Source organism: Panthera leo, chromosome A1 (genome assembly GCF_018350215.1).
Source record: "Panthera leo isolate Ple1 chromosome A1, P.leo_Ple1_pat1.1, whole genome shotgun sequence".
NCBI lineage: Eukaryota > Metazoa > Chordata > Mammalia > Carnivora > Felidae > Panthera > Panthera leo.
The window spans coordinates 164214669-164231790 of record NC_056679.1 but is presented as its reverse complement, the minus strand read 5'-3'; the positions used below and the strand labels follow the sequence as shown (position 1 = coordinate 164231790).

The following is a 17122-nucleotide window of genomic DNA, read 5'->3' as shown; positions in this document are numbered from 1 at the left end:
TTAAAATATCCAATACAAGAAGTAAATTTAGATGAATCAGAGAGATATATATTTGGAGAGGAAGCCTGAGCAAACTCAATTTATCAGTATTGATTAAATGAATTAGACAGTGAGTTTCTACCTAATATTTGAAAAGTGCCTACAGGTCTTTGAAAAGATTCCCTTTAGGAATCTGAAATTTAGGTAAGAGAAATACATATAATTAACGTTTTTGGAACTTGTCTACCCTATTTTGTGTTCTTGTACTCCATAAGGAGTCTTGATAGACTTCTTGAGAAAGAGCACTGTACACTTAGATATATACTCATAAAAAAATAAAACTAACAGCTATTCAGCCCTTACTATGAGAAAGGGGTCTTTAATGTCCATATTTTGCAGATGATAGAACACAGGGCTGGGAACCCACCTCACTCTTCTATCTTCTTTATGTTTAGATTTCCACTGGATTTATGTCAAGTACTTCTACATGTCAATAAGAAAAAAACTCATTAGAAAAACAGTCAAAACATAAGGATAGACAATACCCAGGAAAAATATAAAGTTGAAAAGCTGATCAGCACTATCAGTAATCAAGGAAGTGGAAATTAAGATAATAATGTAATAATTACTAGAAAATACTTTTAATAGATTGTATCTGGTTTGGCACTGGCAGAGACAAATGACCACTTATATGTTGTTGATAGAGAAAGGCACTGTGGCAAGATGTATCAAACTCAAAAGTGAGAATGATGGTGAACCATTTATTCTTTTTCTAGGAACATATGTTAGAAACAGGTACTTGTGTACACAGACAGATGAAAGAAAATTCACCAGAGTACAGTTTATTAATAGCAAAAATATGAACAAATTGCTCAGTCATGAGGGAATTATAAATAAAATTATATCATATTGCTACTATCGAAAACTCTGAGGTAATTAAAAAGAACAAGATAAATCATATGAAAAGAACTCCAAGACATATTTTAAATGAAGGGGAAAAAAATCAAGTATTAATATATAGATAAGGAAATTGCATTGTTACGTCGCAGAAGGAAATAGAATTTGCTGCTGTGAGCTTAAAAGTAGGCTTGTCTGTTTTAATTCTATATACTTCTGGGTTTCAGAATAACTTACAAAGTGTTTCTGTATTACTCATGTAATTAAAAAGTAATACAAATATAAAATTCTTCATGGGTCCTATATTTCTCTCAAGGAGTTATGGGACTCAAGTATACATCAAAAATTGTGTGAATTTTTATACCTATTTTGTATTTATGTTTTAAAAAGTTTTAATAAAATTAAAAATTCTCCAAAAATATAATAAACCCCTCTATATAGGTAAGAACAGCACATTTGGAATCAAAAAATTTTGCACTTACTTTTTATATAAACTTCTATAAAAATACCTTAAAATCTGAACTTCAGGTTTCCCTATGCAAAATCCTATCTTTCCTGTTTGACTTCTCATCTCCATAATCGCATCTACCTAACTCAACTTTTGGAGCTACTGCAAAATACAAAGGAATTCTATAAAATTCACTTTGCAAACAACACAGCATTTTGTATACTGATTGGGCAGGTGTACATACTTAGTTAAGCTAAGACCACTGGGGAAAAATATATAACAACCAACATTTTTTTGTTGTTGCTTTTAATGTAACTCACTATGCAGCTATACTAGAGTTCATAAACAAAACTCAAGATTCAGCTACTTATACTTAATCTTTTACCTCTAAAAATATTATCATCAAAAAATAGTTATAAACTGAAAAGAAAGCCATCAGAATTATTTCAGAAGTCAATACTGAAGTTTCATTGCATGCCTATAGTTGAAAAAGGCTTTGTAAGACTAAAAGAAGACCATTCAAATGTTTTTACTCTCAAAACACACAAGGTTGATTAGTAGCTTGTTATAATTATTGTACGAATGTTCAGAGACAGGGTAATTAGAAGAAATAGAAACTGTATTTCTGTGTCATTTTAGAAAAATTCAATTAAAATCATTCCCAAAACTGAACAAATGTTTAAATTTAAAACTGCTTAGGTTAAAAAAATTTATGTCAAATAATTAAGATAGAGGACAGACAGAGATATGATAGATACATACATGCAACCAAAGAAATGCACTATAAAGATGGATGCTCATAATTACATTAAATTAAACAATAAAAAACAGATTTGTTTCTCCAACATTTACCCAGATTTTTTTTTACAGAAAATAACTTCACTAATAAGCAACTTAGTGGCTTGAAAGTTAACATGCACAAATACTTCGGATGGTAGAACATGAAATGTTTACTTTAGAAAGTGACAGTTAGCTCATGAAAGAGAAAGAGAAAAGGAAGACACAGTAAGAAAATGATTTAGATTGAAGGTTATAGCAGCTGTGCAAATAAAGAAAATGGTGCAATCAACAGTTCACATCCTCCTGATGGATCATTGAAAAAGCTCTATGTAAATAATTTTGACGTTCAAGCTCCTGTAGAAAATAATACAGTAAAAAAATGCAAGCAAGAAGCTATAAAGTATGAAGAATCTTGCAGTCACTTTTCCTCCAGCAGACACAGGCCACTGATCAGCTGATTTATGTATTGAAAAAAATAACTCTCAGGATTAATGATTTTTTTTAAATGACAAAGAACTACGACCTTTGGTGGAAAACTTAGTAAAGGTGGTATAGACAATATGTTCTGTTGGATCATGGGTAATATGCAAATGACAACATGATGGCTCAGACTTTAGCCTGGATGCTAACTCAAGTCTCCAAATGGAGAAATTTCTCTCACCTCAAGATTTTTTAATAAAATAAAGTAACAAAAGTTAATGGCCTGCCAGATGTTCACCACAGGGAGTTTGCTTCACGGAAATTGAAGAAGGAACTTAATTTTGAATTTATGGGAACATTGCCCCGTTTTTCCTTGTTTGTCCCACATTGCTTTTCAGCTTTGTTGACCAATGCCAGAAGCGCCACAATGGGACTCTTTCAGTGCTATTCATCTGCATTAGAACAAGATGTGTTTGTCTTTCCCTTTAGTTTTTTTTTTTCCTTGCCAAGGTACAGCTAGAAGTAGTAATAACATTATCCTGAAACTGACAATTGCTCTGACAATTTGTGATCAGCTCAACAGAAAGTGAATCAAATGAATCAATCAAAGTATCTTAAAGCACAGTCAGTTACTCAAGCTATAGCATTCTGTGACACAAGGCACTTTATTTTTCAGCTTTTAGATTTAGAGCATTGTATGTGTATTGTTCACTTCTCAAGCATTTTTGAAAAGGAAATGAAATTGAAACGTTGTACTTGGGTGGTCTCCAAGAGTATGTAAAGATAATATTGGAGGAATCAACCTAAGTAGTCTTAGGTTGGGGCCCTATGTGTGGTTGCCATTGGAGAGAGTTGAAGTAAGAACAAGGAGGGGAAGGAAAGGAGGGGAGTTGAGAATGAAGGAATAAAAGTAATCGGCTATTCCTTCAATTATAGAACCATATTTATTAATTATTTAATGTGTGTTTTTGACATCTATCTATATGTAGAATTCTGCACAAAAGCTAGATTCAGTCTCTACTCTTTTTTTCAGCGGCTCCCAATCTTTGAAGTACAAATAGATGCCTTAAGAACTTGTTAGAATTGTGGACTCCCTGACCCCACCTATAGAGAACTTACATTTTAGAAGGTACTTAAGAAGTCGGAAGACTTCTTAAGATGGTGCATGAACTAATACTTGCAAAATGCTCCTTTAGAGTCTTATGAGAAAAATAATAAAATCTATAATTTTACCTAAAAAACCACTGTGGGTGGCTCTTTTACCTGATATCAACAAAAAATAAACTAAATTTTTAAACTGAATATTATAATAAGTATATTATGACTAGCTCAAAGAGAAAATAGAAAATAAATACTTGTTGAATGTACAAGTGAAAGCATAAATGTGCAAACAGATTTACCCAACATGTGTTCTCTGGATACTCAAATTTTCTAACCTGGAATAAGAACCCGACTTAAAACTGATTAGCCTTTGGGGCCCTGGGGTGGTTCAGTCAGTTGAACGCCCGGCTGTTGGTTTCAGCTGACAGTTCAGAGCCTGCTTCGGATTCGCTCTCATTCCCTCTCTCTCTGCCTCTTCTCCACTCGCACTCTCTCTCTCTTTCTCTCTCAAAATGAATAAATAAACTTAAAAAAAACTAATTAGCCTTCCTCACAATGTACAATTTAAATCCAGTTGTTGTGTTACCTTAAAGCACAGTAAGCAAAAGAAATGCATCAGTGGATGGTATATACAAAGTGGCTTATGTGTCTCCATTGGAAGATATTAGTCTAATGCATTCACCCTTGTTCACTGGTGGTGAAAGCAACAAAATGCTCAGTATCCATCACTGAAATAATACAAATATATTTTTTTTATATATAGAAAATATATAACTTTTTTATATATAGAAAATATATAACTTACCTAATTTTTACTTCTTAAGGGCAGTTTTTCCCAAACTTCAATCATTTGTAGAATATCTTCATAATTCTGCCATATCCTTGTAAGACGTGTCAATGTATCATGAAAAGGAACATAGGGGCACCTGGGGGGCTCAGTCAGTTAAGCATCTGACTTAGGCTCAATTCAATATCTCATGGTTTGTGAGTTCAAGCCCCACATCAGGCTCTGTATTGACAGCTCAGAGCATGGAGCCTGCTTTGGATTCTATGTCTCCCTCTCTCTCTGCCCCTCCCTGGCTTGAGTTCTCTCTCTCTCTCTCTCTCTCTCTCTCTCTCTCTCTCTCCCTCTCTCTCTCTCTCCCTCTCCTTCTCTCTCTCTCTCCCAAAAATAAAATAAACATTAAAAAAAAGAAACAGAATGGAGATATTTGCTATAGATGCTACCTATTTTATTTCACACTTATTCCAGTTATCTCATGAAATCTCTGGTTTATCTTGCTAGCTGTTATTTCCCTACCCCAAATTTAAATTTAAAATCTCAGTTATTAAAGTTAAAAAGTGTTTGGTTTACCTAAAATTAGCTTATGTTCTGGTAGTGGTTGATTCACTGCATTTTGAGATTCCATGCTCAGACAGTCCCAATCTAAGAAGTACGCAGTTCCTCAAATAATCTCACGCTCACCTATGAATGAAGGACTAAGTTTTTCCACGTACAGGAAATTCTCAAAATGTTTAAAATACTTAAACTTTAAAGAGCCAAGTATTTACTATCTCTTCCCAATGGTCTCTGACAAGGAGAATATGTTAAGTGGTGACATTAAATGACTTTGTTTCCAACAGGCCCTTCTTCTCCCCTACCCCGAAACACTTCCAAAATTAAGCCTGTGTTGAAGGAGAAAAACCCAGGCAATCCCTAGCATCACTCTCTATGTTATAGAGGGGAAAAAATTAAAAAGATATGATTCAATTTACCAAGGTAACTCAGACTACAATGAGATGGCCATTATTCCTAAATTATCAACATAATCATCTCCATCTATATGTTTGCCTAAGGAGAACTGTCCTTAGCGTGATGGGTCATATTTTCTAATTTGGTTAAGTCTACTTTGTATGTAATTTATTTTATTGTGTTAAGTTTTACATAAGTTATTTTTATTTTATGCCTGATTTGGGGGATTAGAAGAAAATAGATCATTGCTAAAGTGCCATTAACTATAAAAGAAGGTTATGTATGTTGCTATTTTTTATCACAGGGGAGAAACTCAGGGGTCAGAAAGAAAGGATTGCCCTCAACCTTCAAAACTTTCTGAAATTTATCTTGATACTGAAAATATACTTGCATCTATAGGCATTTGAGCATTTGAGAAAAGTTTAAAACAGCAGCATTTTTGCTCCAAATTCATTTATATTTAATTTCAAAATAATAAATTAGGTTCATTGAGAAAACTAAATAATATATTATCAGCACTTTGCCCATACGGTGAATTAGGAAATGAATGCCTAACTGACCATGATCTCTTTGAAACTTTTGCTATTTTTTTATATTCACTCACAATGGAAATTTAATCTCATAAGTGATCTACCCCTTCTACTTGTCTTTCCAGAGGTAACAACTGTTCTGCTTTGTCCACAGTATACCATGAAATAGAGGGATAAAACTTACACATTACTTGTGTGATTAAAACTCAATATAAATAACTTTATCAAGTTAACAAAGTATTTGGTTTTCAGCCAAGATGGAAATACACTAATAAAGTTTGTGATGAAGAGTATTTTAATTTTAGGTTTAGAATGATTTTACATTAACCTCTCTACTTAATGTATACTAACATCCATATCCACTCCCAGAACAAGTAGTCCAGAAGGCCACAGTTTCCTTGGAGGAACAAAAGCAAAAAAATTATTAAATCAAAAATATAATGTAGAGTTGCATGGCGTAATGAAAGAAAGGGCACAAAGTAGACATGGCAGTGAAGAGAAAAATAACTGTCCAACATATGAGATGCCCTAGGAAGGTCACTATATTGAATACATATCTTTTCTTATGATTACCATATAATGCTAATAGCAAGTATAAATTCATACAAGCAACCATATGACAGGCTATACTAAGTATTTTACACACAATATTTTAGTTCATCTCTGTAAATGCACAATATAGTAATACTCTCATATTACAGGCAGTAATACTCTCATATTGTGTAAATGCACAATACAGTAATACTCTCATATTATAAAAGCTAACATTTACAGAAATTAAGTAAATACCAGAGCCTCCCAGCTAGTTAGTAATGCAATCAGAACTTAAACTAGATTTGTCTGATTGTAACACTTGGAACTCTTGGCCACTAAGCTCACATCACTTTGTGAGCAAGTCCTCCAGAAACTGTGAGCAGAGTATAAAGCTGACTGTTCCAAACCTTATATCCCTTTGAAATTTTGAGCTTTATCACTTAAATTCCTGTGAATTCTGCCTGTACACAAAAACAACAATAGTAAATGTTTATGTTAATGCTAAAGCTTTGGAACCCGTCCCAAAAAATTAGAGTAATATTTTCATACTTTCCATAGATATAATGACATGTATCCTCTGGTTTTATGTACCACTATGATACCGCTGCAGTTTGAGACTGTCAGCTAAATGATGTATGAAAATTACAAAAATACATATTATTAAAGAAAATAAAAATTTAAAGACAAGAAACTTTAAAAAGAGGAAAACTTAGGTGAAATATATTTGAAATCATGAATGAAGTTAGTAAAGTGCCTTACCAATTATGGCATTACCAATCATGTTTTTGTTTTTCTATAGAATAGTAATACATGAATAAAATTTTTAAATGGTACACATGCATTTCCACACAGATTAGTCCCAATCCCCTTAAGCAAAAGAGTCTACTGGAATTATTACTCCCCCAGTTTTCTGAACCACTTCAATGAGTCTGGGGGATGCTGCAGGTATAAGGAATCTATTTAACCCCATCCTTTTAATATGTGGATAGAAGAGTAGAAATACATGTCCTTCAGGATCTTGGTAATTTTTGAACATGTGAAGCAGTTACACAAGCACCTGGCTGAAACTTGCTAAAAATGCAAAGGAGAACGTAAGCGTGAGATACATCAACTTTCAAGTCAGTAAGGGGTGGTTTGAAAACTTTACAATGTAATGCACATTGCATAATATAAAAATTCTAAGAGAATCTGCCCTAGCACATTACACCACTTCAGCGGTAATTCTTGAACAACCAACAGCGATCTCAGAGAAAAGTCACCTATGTGTGTATATGTGTGTTTACATGTGTATGTGTGTTTGCTTAACTAGTGTTCTGGTTTTGGTGAGATAGATTTTTTTTTTTTGTTAATTTATTTTGAGAGAGAGAGGGAGAGAGAAAGTATGAGCAGGGGAGGAGCAGAGAGAGCAGGAGAGGGAGAGAGAATCTCAAGCAAGCTCTGCACTGTCAGCATGGAGCCTGAGGTGGAGGTCAAACACACAAACTGAATCGAAACCAAGAGTCGGACACCTAACCAACTGAGCCACCCAGGCGCCCCAATAGATAAATTTAAAACAGATTTCTAACTCAATGATCTAGTTTATTTTGGAAGTTGATTTTTTCCAGAATTTTTATTAAAGTTTAATTTTTAAAACCACATTAAATGAAATTTTTCTGTATTCTCTTGGTCTAGTCAACTATAGTTTTGCCACACGCTATGCTTCTTAGTAGTGTAATAACTATGGCTGGCAATGGATCACTGTACAAAAAATAAATGGCAGGATGACACAGCATGCTTAGTAGATGTGGAACACAGATTTGGACCCAAGATTTTTAGGATGTAATCAATTATATGATTCACAGCATCCAGGAGATAATAATAAACCACGGACAGTCAGGACATTCTTTCCCTTCCATACTTGATTTCTCATCCAGTCTCAAAGTGTCTGGAGTCATCACTGACGTCTCCCTACTTCAGGTCACATATTTAATAATCAAGTCCTGTAGTTCCACTGTCATGGATCTCTCAGATCAATTTCTTCCTTTCTACTCTCATTGCCACCACCATATTTCAGACCTGCATTACCACAATCTGTTCTGTCACAATACAGGCTTCACGCTAATCAATCCTGAAAATGCCATCAGGTTAATCTTCATAAAACGTAATTCTGGACATGTCACTCACCTGTTCAGATAGTCACAACAGCTCCCCGATGCCTAGAGAGTAAAATCCATACTTCTTAGCTCAGAATTCAAAGGGCCTCCTGTATTAAGATTATTGGTGGATGTTTAGTTCCTTCTTAGGTGATAGGACCATTTTTTACTTTTGCGCGTATAAAGTAACAGGCACAGAAATTTACACATAGAAGCCTGTATTCATGCTTATAGGGTCTATCATGGCTCATATATCTACCTTTCTTAACTCTAACATTTCATTATCATAGGATTAAGTTTTCTTATTTTTTAATTTCCTCTGGACTATAATATTCATTACATCAGAAAGTTTCCAACCATAGCTTTTCAGAATTAAGTATCAGAGACAGTTTCTCAAAAGTAGCTATCACTATTTACTCTATATCGCTGATATGAGACATAGAAGAAAAGATATTCCTTTACTTACCTGTAGACCATAAAGCCTGTGGGATCAGAGATTGACTCTAATCTTGAGTCTTCTTCAATCCATCTTTACTTCTTTCTCCAGTTTCTCAGGAATCTTGTATAAATCTGACAAATGTGTTTGCTAATTTCTGAATGCCCTGTCACAGAACAATTAGGTAAAAGAAAAAAAAAAAGGGTCAAATGATGTTTTTAAAGGCCATGTTTGAACTAACTGTGTTCTTTTGCTCTGAGTTAGACTATAGGGCTGCATTAACAGTCCACTTATTCAGGAGTTGTTTATCAATGCTGCCTCTCTCTGCACAGAGAATGATTACAGGTGAATCTCCACATGGGTAATTTAGATGGGAGCTCACTTATCAGACCACTTCTGTTCAATTCAGAACTAAAAATACTTTTGGGGCTCCATAAATGTTAAATAGCACAAAGAATAGTAATAACTAACCTCTTGTTAGTACATATGTTCCTGAGTACACATTCTTAATTTTTTTCCAATTATCATTCAAGAACATTTCAGTTCCCTTTATTCAAGACTGTTATTCAGGCTCTTCTGGAAATGTTTTATTCAGGTTGCACATCTCTCCTCCACAATTTTGATTTAGAATTCAGCTCTCTGATAATGAGCTGAAATTGGGGTCTGAAGGAGAAAAACACCATTTTCTTAAATAATGCTACAGGCATACGTTGTCTTAATCTGGAAAAAAAATGAAACCCTGAAATATTTTTCTGAACTGTTAAAATGCTTGAGTTTTGAAAACAGAGAAGAAAAGCAAATTACAATACAATTCAACTATGTTTTTTAAATATCCATGATCACATCTGCAACATTACAGCATAATGATATGAGTAACATCAAAAACTGGCCTGAGAGCATTTTAGTGGTGTTCTCCAGGCAAACGTGCAATCTGACTAGACATGCATTGTGGGTATAAGTAAAAAACAGAAAATACCTTCTTTTGTGGTGGTGACAGTTGCTGTTATTGTTGTTGCTATTGATAATAAAGAAAAAGGCCTGCTCTCAGTAGGACAGCTGTGATCAACCCTTTCCCTGGACTGTAGTATATTCTCTGGTTCATACCTGAGGACAGTTGGGGCAACCTCTTAAGCACTGTAATGAGATCTGAGCAAAGATGCTTTCACAATGAATCAGCCCTGTTTATTCCGAGCTCAGAGAATTGGGGCAACTCATCGTGAGACCTCCCTGTGTTTCACTGTAGAACAGGCTGTTTTGCTTTGACTCTTTCATAAACCCAAGTCTAACACATATCTACTTGGCCATTCTTGAAATAAAAACAGCTAGTCCTGGAGCATCTGATTACTGTAAGTTCAGAGAGCTTTGAGGTTCCAGCTGAGGCAACAGGGAGCTCACAGCTGAATGACTGCTGGCTAATGGAGAAGTCAAAGGACACGGTGGGCACAGGAGCAAAGTCAAACGAGTGTCTCGGTGGGGAAATGTACCAACCCTACAATGACTTGCCCAGGAAATAAGGATACATCTGGAGCCACCTTCCTTTTAAATGACCACCATGACAAGAGCTGTTAAGTATTAAACAGGTGTGTGCTGTTCGTGATTGCATTTGGATCTCCCAACTTAGTGGTGTCAGTAGAACTAATGACTGAGACAGATAAAGTGGCATACTTCCTGCATGGATTAAGATTCTGTGTGAAAGCCAAAATAAAGTGCTGCACACCTGCCACATTTGAGGAAACATAGTCATAATTCCTAAGATGCTTATCTAAACTTTCTGGTCTTAAATTCTCAAATGGATCAGCTCAAAAAGATTTCAGATATTTGGAAGTTAGAGAAAATCACAAAAACTCTTCAGGCATATATCAGTTCCAAATCTCTCATGCAGGAGAGCTTCAAAATTACATTTGCTCTTATTCCTGCATTTGTGATCTGATAAGAGCACTGACATATATTAATTGCTGCAAAATGAAACAAAACAATGACCAAGAATGAATAAAGCATTGGTTTAAAAATATCCCTCATTCCAATGCTCAGTACTTGAATTTGTTACATTTGAGAATATATACATAAACTGTTATGTGGCTGGTGAAATAAAAACTTGCCAAATATTTTGAAATTTCCCTTTAGAATGTTAAGCTACCTTGTAAACATGATCTTTTCCACTTTTTCCTTCTATAAGCATATGACTGTATTTCAGCTTTTTCTGACATCTTCTCAGTAATTCAAAAAAATCATCTATTCAAGATGTTTTGCTAGGCATTATACAGTATAAAATTATAAAAAAGACATTAGTCCATATCATCTAAAAATGTATTTTATGAATGAGAATTACATGCTTTGAAAACACAAATATAATATATAAAGTGCTAAATGGCATAAGAGAGATACAAAATGATTGGAGGAGTGAAAAAATATTTAAATTAAAATTTCTATTTTGTTGGGTGCCTGGGTGGCTCAGTCGGTTAAGTGTCCAACTTTGGCTCAGGTCATAATTTCACCATTCGTGGGTGCGAGCCCCCCCATGGGGCTCTGTGCTGACAGCTCAGAGCCTGGAGCCTGCTTCGAATTCTGTCTCCCTCTATCTCTTCCCCTCCCTCACTTACACTCTGTCTCTGTCTCTCTCTCTATGTCTCTCAAAAATAAAAAAAAGTATATATATATATATATATATATATATATATATATATATGTATGTATATATATATATTTTTTTTTTAAATAAAAGACTTTATTAAGATACATCTTGGAGAAATAAAAGAATTTCAACAGAAATAAAAGTTAATGGCTTTTCAGAAAAAAGAGAATATTTTAAGCCACATTAAAATGGACATAATAGAATGAAGTCACCTTTGTGGATGGGTTAGGGGCTCAGATTGCCTGGAACAAAGGGTACATAAAGAGAAAGTAGTTGATTAAAATGCAAAGGACAATGGGAGTAAGATCACAGAAACCTTCAGCCATATTAATGAGTATGAAATGTGTTTCCATAAGCTGTGGAGAATTATTAACATGAACTTTTGACTAATTCATTTTATTATTTTATTTGGCAAGTAATACATAACAATGTGACATTAGAAAAAATAAATAATATTACATGATATCTCACCACGGTTAACCTTTTAGTGTACACTGTTTTCAAATATTTGCAAACATGAGACCATACTAAGCATCATGTTAAGTTACCTGCTTTTTAAATTATATATGTATATATATTTAATGCATAATGAAAGTCTTTGCAGAACACATTTCTTTTCATGTCTTTCTTTTAAATAACTGCATAAAAGTGTATTTATTGAATGTATCCTAATTTATATAACCATTTCTATATTTTTATACATTTACATTGCTTTTTATAATCATTACAAACAAGTATAACAAAAATAAATATTTATTGAGTACCTACCATGTGCCAGACACTATTCTAGATAATTTTCATAAAACGGAATAAAATAGAGGCACCTGGGTGGCTTAGTCAGTTAAGCGTCTGACTTGGGCTCAGGTCATGATCTCACAGCTCTTGAGTTCAAGCCCCACGTTGGGCTCTGTGCTGACAGCTCGAAGCCTGGAGCCTGCTTCAGATTCTGTGTCTCCCTCTTTCTCTGCCCCTTCCCCACTTCTTCTCTGTCTCTCTCTCTTTCTCTCTGTCTCTCTCTCTCTCTCTCAAAAATAAACACCTAAAAGAACAAAAAACAGAATAAAATAGACTAATGTGCTCCCATGTAACATAACATTTTGTATTTACAATAACATCTCTGTACATGCATCTTTAGCATTAATTCACTTATATTTTTATAAATTTTTTAATGTTTATTTATTTTTGAGAGAGAGAGACAAAGTGCGAGTGGGGGAAGGGCAGAGAGAGAGAGGGAGACAGAATCTGAAGCAGGTTCCAGGCTCTGAGCTACCAACACAGAGTCTGATGTGGGGCTTGAACTTGTCAACTGCGAGATCATGACCTGAGCTGAAGTCGGACACTCAATTGACTGAGCCGCCCAGGCACCCCAATTCACTTGTATTTTTACAATAATAAATGCTGGATGCAAACTTTCAATGCCAATAGAATTGAATATTTTTAAGAATATCTATATTCTTAAATACAAGCCACAAGCTTGTATTAGAGTATATTTCTGCCTATACCACTGATAAAGTACAGTATTACCAAGATTTTTGTTCTTTGTCCAAAAGGATGCAAATTAAATATCATTTTTATAAGGTATCTTCTTATGTTGCTAGTGATTTTCAATATTTTCAGTTTTGCTGTTACTGGTTATTCTTCTGCATGAATGAAGTGTTTATTTAGCCCTTTAACATAAAAATTTTCATTTTTTCATTTTTATGTCCTCTTTGTGACATTTCATTATAAATTAAGAACTTTGCTAAGTATATATTTATAATATTTATTAATTATATATTTTTCAAATATTTCCTCAAATATATATATGTGACATATGAGAGAAAACTAAATATTTTTTTTTAACTTTTTGTGATAAATTTTACTAGAGAGATTTATGATGACTTTGGCTTTTGGTGTTATGTTTTTAAATGACTTACTAATGTCAATACTTATACAATTTATCTATATTTTGCTCTAGCTCTGTAAAACACTTCTTACACATAAGTCATCAACGAATTTATGCTGTGTGATACAGGAGTCAAATTTGCTTTCCTGAGAGGTGAGCCTCCTATCTCCATACCATTGATCAACTAATCCATCATCTACCTCAATGATTTTTCACAAATAGTAAGTTCTCTATAAAAGCATTCTTTCTCTAAGATATAGGGTGTAAAAACTTTAAAAATAGCTCATTAAGACCATTTTCCCCTTATACATTCCCAATACTTCAGTAAATCCTGTCTAGGATTAAAGCAGTAGCTACCAATTCCTTACTGATATAAGAGAATTTTGAAGTTTCTGAAGCCACCTACTAATCTATCCATAAAAGCTGATGATTCTAGGGGAGGCTGGATGGCTCAGGTCATGATGTCACAGTTTGTGGGTTCAAGCCCTGCATCGGGCTCTGTGCCAACAGCTCAGAGCCTGGAGCCTGCTTTGGATGCTGTCTCCCTCTCTCTCTGTCCCTCCCCCACTCACACTCTGTCTCCGTCTATCAAAAATGAATAAACGTTAAAAAAAATTTTTTTTTAAAGGCTGATGATTCCAAAAGCCATTATGTGGTCTTTTTTTATTTCTAAACATCTTCCTTTCTAATATCCATAAGTTATTTCATTTTCTAGTATGAATACATGGCCCAAATATTTTAATGAACTCTAACTAGAAAAAAGACACTGTAGCTGCTTATCAGTAAGATTTCTGGCTGTAGTTTAAAATTCATGCTATCTGGGTAAACACTAGAACCTAACAAGCACCTCCATTTAGCCCTTAAGAAGAGGGGTCTAGTACAGCTAAGTCATGTTCTTGAAGGAGCCATTAACAATAGTACCCTTAGATCTCACGTTAATGGAAAGTAAAAGAATTCCCAAATGAGGAATGGAACTATTAAAACCAGACTCCGGGAAAATGGAGGCACATTAATTGGTTAGCCATTTTCTTTTTTTGTAACATCCAAATGATAAGGTCTTCTTTTTCCCCTCCCCTCCCAAAAGTTTATGTATAAAGACTTTCAAGTTGTATTTAAAATGTAGCTGATATAGATAGGGGTGTCTGGGTGACTCAGTTAGTTGAGCATCCAACTTCAGCTTAGATCATGATTTCACAGTTCATGAGTTCAAGCCCCACATCCAGCTTGCTGCTGTCAGAGCCCCTGCTTGGTATCCTCTGTCCTGTATCTCTGTCTCTCTCTCTTTCTCTCTCTCTCAAAAATAAATAAAATAAAAATAAATAAAATGTAGCTGACTTAGGAAAAGCTCAAATGTCTGTGCTTAAAAGACTGAATCTAGTTCAGAAGCTAAATTGCTGCAAAGGAACATATCAGAGTTACCTGGGAACTTTCCAAACTAAATACACCCCATACACATGCACCTCGTATAATGAAGAACTTCCTATGCCTCCCATTTGCCATTAAAACCACTACAAAGTAAGCCATTGCTTCTAATGGAAGTGGATCAAATTTCTGGGGTGTGCTGAGAATCATTTCCATATTAACTAAGAGACTAGGAAACACCTTTACATTAACTAAGAGTGTATCATGCAATCATTCAATAAATATTTTTTTGAGCAACTACTGCCTGCTTAATACCTAGCAGGAATAAAATAGTGTGAAAAAAAAATAGGCATATGATTAAATAAAACAGCAAGGTCAACATGGAGAGACCTATGATTGGTGTAAAACAGAGTATTATGGGACTATGCAGAAAGAATACCAATCCATTCTTGGCCAATCAGGGAAAGATGTCCAGTGGAATTGGTATCTATGTTGAAACCTAAATGATGAAATAAGTCAGGCAAAAAGCAGAAGAAAGTCTCTGAAGATGCAACAGCCTATGTTAATGTCCAGAAGTGAGAGATTACATCATGTTTGAAGACATAAAAAGATATCCAGAATGACCAGAGTGTAGAATTCAAGTCGAAGAAAGGGAGAGGAGATTGAGAGAGGTACAGAGAGAAATGAGGCTAGAGAAGCAATAGGGCGATCATGAAGCACCCACTAAGCCATGTAAATGTGTTTGAATTCTACCAAAAGAGCTCAGAAGAACAACGTGAATATTTTAAGCAGAAGAGCAGCCTAATCTTTTCCTTTGGGAAGAAAACACTGACTGCAAAGTGCAAAACATCTAAGAGGAGGGCAAGTCTAAGTCATGGAAACAAGTTAATATGCAAAGGTGTTTTCTGTTCACTTCTGAATAAAAGTTCAAATAAGTATTAAACCACCAGAACTCTCTGACTAACCATTGATTACTCTGTGAATTATCTAGTTAAAGCACAGCGTGTCTTAATTGTTATACTTAATAATGCACTGTTTATAATTTAAGTTGTTTACTATATGAGGTTTAACACTCAGAGAATTGATTAAATTGGGTAACTCCTCTCTTGGATGGAAGCAATAACCTTCAATGGAATGCTAACTACCTCTGAGAATTATGTTTAACTCAGACTTTCTTTGCCATAGGCAGAAGTAATTGATTTTAGGCTGGGTGAACTGGTTCTTAATACATATGCCCACAGGGAGAATGTCATTTTAATAAGATGCTTCTATAAGCCACATCCTACTTAAAACAGACGGTTTTCCCTTTGTCTTCATAAGCAGAAACTGAAGGAGTCCTGTTTGCCCTTAAGTTCATAGTGAACAACTGTGAAGTAATGTAACACTGAGTCGGCAGTCTGCAAAGTCTCTCTTTGCCAACTCAGCTATCTATGTCTGGTTTGGTTTTTAGCTGAAGCTTTCCTAGGAAAATACATCTATGTGTAACATTCTTGAAAACCACTAATTAGTATACCTAAATCTGCTTGTATTGGCTCTGCCGCAGTTGTCTTGATTTCCCAATCTACTGTTTCGTCCTGCTCCCACCATGCCACAACTAAATAAACAACTGTATCTCAAGAGATCAAGGCGAAAAATGGAGAGTCTTCAAAAAATATGAAATCATTGATTCATAAAAGCAGTCAAATTTTGATGTTGATGCACAGATTTTACCTCCTGGAGTATAAGCACTAAGGGTTGTTCAGGGCTATTAACTGAGTTGTAGGGAAAACTGGTTGCATGTCTCCAATTCATGTTTACATATCATCTGTTACATTTTTTAATTTCAATAAATGTTTGCCAGTTCACATAATACATTATGTCATATATTATATATGACATTAAATTTATCTATACATACATCAATGTTCATATATTTAGACCTAAATTATCTATATAGCAATGTTAATACTATCAATCAAATTTACTGCCCATTGTTCTTACTATGTAGCATCTAGTTTACAAAATCCCACATGTAGCCTACTTTTAGGCATTTACAAAATAAAACATTTATTTAAAAAAAACCAATTTCTTTAATCTTTTCAAATTATGGTTGGTATTATAGTTCTTTAACAATAATTTTCACAAACTATTAATCGCAAACTGCTGGTGGTAACCTGGCTTATTTTACATAATACACGAATGGACTTTTAAAAATATTTTATTAGTTATGCATTTATTCTAACATCAGTTGGAATAATAGAGCTAGAACACAAAC

At 34.4% G+C, this 17122-nt stretch overlaps 1 long non-coding RNA gene across 2 annotated transcripts; it reads right to left on the bottom strand.

Annotated features, from left to right (window-relative positions):
• Positions 1 to 8582: 8582 nt before the first annotated feature.
• Positions 8583 to 12478, bottom strand: LOC122201160. 2 transcript variants are annotated; one of them, XR_006194107.1, is made up of 4 exons: positions 12446 to 12478; positions 9461 to 9652; positions 9020 to 9155; positions 8583 to 8663 (listed from the first exon to the last, which is right to left on the bottom strand). It is a non-coding gene; the product is annotated as an uncharacterized LOC122201160 (long non-coding RNA). The 2 variants fall into 2 exon arrangements; XR_006194108.1 differs by lacking the exon at positions 12446 to 12478 and adding an exon at positions 9966 to 10060.
• Between the last annotated feature and the right edge of the window lie 4644 nt (positions 12479 to 17122).